The sequence below is a fragment of the Hibiscus syriacus genome, unplaced genomic scaffold (assembly GCF_006381635.1).
Source record: "Hibiscus syriacus cultivar Baekdansim isolate YM2019G1 unplaced genomic scaffold, ASM638163v2 tig00002237_pilon, whole genome shotgun sequence".
Classification (NCBI taxonomy): domain Eukaryota; kingdom Viridiplantae; phylum Streptophyta; class Magnoliopsida; order Malvales; family Malvaceae; genus Hibiscus; species Hibiscus syriacus.
Genome location: NW_024061918.1, coordinates 9042431 through 9044734, shown reverse-complemented (window position 1 = coordinate 9044734; position 2304 = coordinate 9042431).

Sequence of the window (2304 nt, the reverse complement as noted above, 5' to 3'; positions counted from 1 at the left end):
AAATATAATCTAGGCATGCTTGATGTTTGATTATCTCCATGATTGGTGATGAGGTTAGAATGTCCTTTGAAGTGTTCTCATGATTCTGCAATGATAAACCAAGACTATGAGGAAAAGAAAGGTTGGTGTAATATGAAATTTCCTTATCCTCTTCTTTTCGACATTTTTTCTTTTCGCTTCCAAGTTTTTCAACTACACTTTCAATCTTTTAGCTACAATTTCTTTTTCTTCGCTCTCAATGTCTTTTTTAACACTTGTTTCTTCTTTTTTTTTTTGCAAACACTTTCTTTTTGTAGTTGTTCTTGCAATTGTGTTTCTTTGACAAAATTATCAAAACACACTTGAAGACGAGCTAGGCTTTCTGGATTAAAAGACGCAAAATTCCTTGGCTCACTTTGGGTTGAACTTTTGACATTGCTTCTTGTTAGAAAATTGGGGTCCTCCTTGTAAGATCTTCTTCTACAATTGGGTGTAGAACTACAAAAGGATCGAGAGTCGTTTCTCATTTTTAGTTGTGTTTTGATCTTCGTTTGACGCGTTTTTGAACAAGAAGATCGTTCTATCATTTGCTCCAATTTCTTTGAGATTGGGTCGAGATGCTTTTGAAACAAACTCCTTATCTCTCGTGTCATGGATTGCATTTACAAGTTTGGTGCAGCACCATCATTTTGGTCGTCACCTTCTGAAGTATGAGAATTGTCTCTAGAAGTACGAGACATTATTAGTAATAAAAAATGAAAAATAGACCTCACCAATACACTCCAAAGAAAAAATTAATGTCACTTCACTCGTGTTTCACTCGGGATGGCTTTTACCCTTAATGTGCTCTTGTGCATTTTTCCACTCTTACTTTTCTTTTCAAGTTCTTTGAGAACTCCCTCAAGGTTTCAAGTGGTCTTATGGCCTTTTGGCTGAAACAAGTGTGACTAGGTAGCAAGGTTAGTGAAAAAAAATTGACTACAAGGAAAAGAGATGGTAAGTAAAGGTAACAAAATTGAATAATGGAATATAAAGATGAAGTATATATATATATATTTCTTTAAAGATTAAAAGAATTACTCCCTCTCTTTAAATTTTTTTCCTTTTTTTTCTTTTTTTAATTTTGATTTTTTTACTAACCCGAGAGAGAATGAAACGATACACTTACCATATCAACTAACTCTGATACCAAATGATATGATCTCGATTATGTGTTCCGAGTCATATACGAGTGTGCTTGATCGTGATTCTAGTAAGAACTCCACAAATCTTTGAATGTAATATGAAATTTGCAAACAACGTAAAATAGAAATGGATAAATAAGATATGGAAATGGAAAGATGAAATATATGTTGAAATTAATTAGCAGCGTTGGAAGACTGATGCTTGTGCTTAAGGAAAATAAAGGATGAAAAGGTTGGTGAAGATAACAGGGAGTTAGTGTGTAGTATGAAGAATCTAAAGGAAATGGATTGTGACCCGTTTGCTATATATAGCTAAGAACCAACAATATAATATGATGGAATCGAGGTGGAAGAGGATGTAACGTGACCCACTAGCTATAGATGAGCTAGGAACCAACGTTATAATAAAATGAAATAAAGGAAGGTTTCAAGACTGACAAGAAACCGATAGAGTTCTAATGTAATAACTAAAATGAAAGCATCATTTCAAAGAGTTTTTATACAAAAAGTTATACGTACAAATGCCATGGAGGTGCTTATTTATAGTTTTGATAGGTACCATATGAAGAGTTTTTACAATTAAAATAAAACAATCACCTAAATACAATTTAATTCAATTAAATGACTTGCCATTCTTTTTATCCATTGATGGCTGGCCATGTAGATTGAAAAGGGATGAATTAAGCTTTAATTTGAAATAATTCTAACCTTAAATTCGTCCAAAAAGGAGGGAGACTCTTGGGCTACGTTGCCTTTCTTGCAAATGGAAGAAAAGAGGATAAATGAAGTCATAGGATGAATGTGGACATCCTACATGTCCAAATCAACTTGTCTCTTCAAATTCCTTGCTGATTTTACAACTTAATTTGGTGGTTAAATGAAATAAAATCAACCATCATTGTTTGTCCATTGAAGAATATGATCAGCCTTCAAAAGATGATAAAGGCATTGAATACTAAGTTTTGAATGATGGTTATTGCATGTCCCCTTGTTTGAACATGAATGACCTTCAATAGGTGATAACATCAACCTTGAATTGATGAATTAAGATGGCCATCAATTTCTTGTCTCTTGGTAGAAGATGAAAGGACTTTTCCTTAGCTCAAACTTATCCAATTCATCTTTGTATAAAATTCCCGTA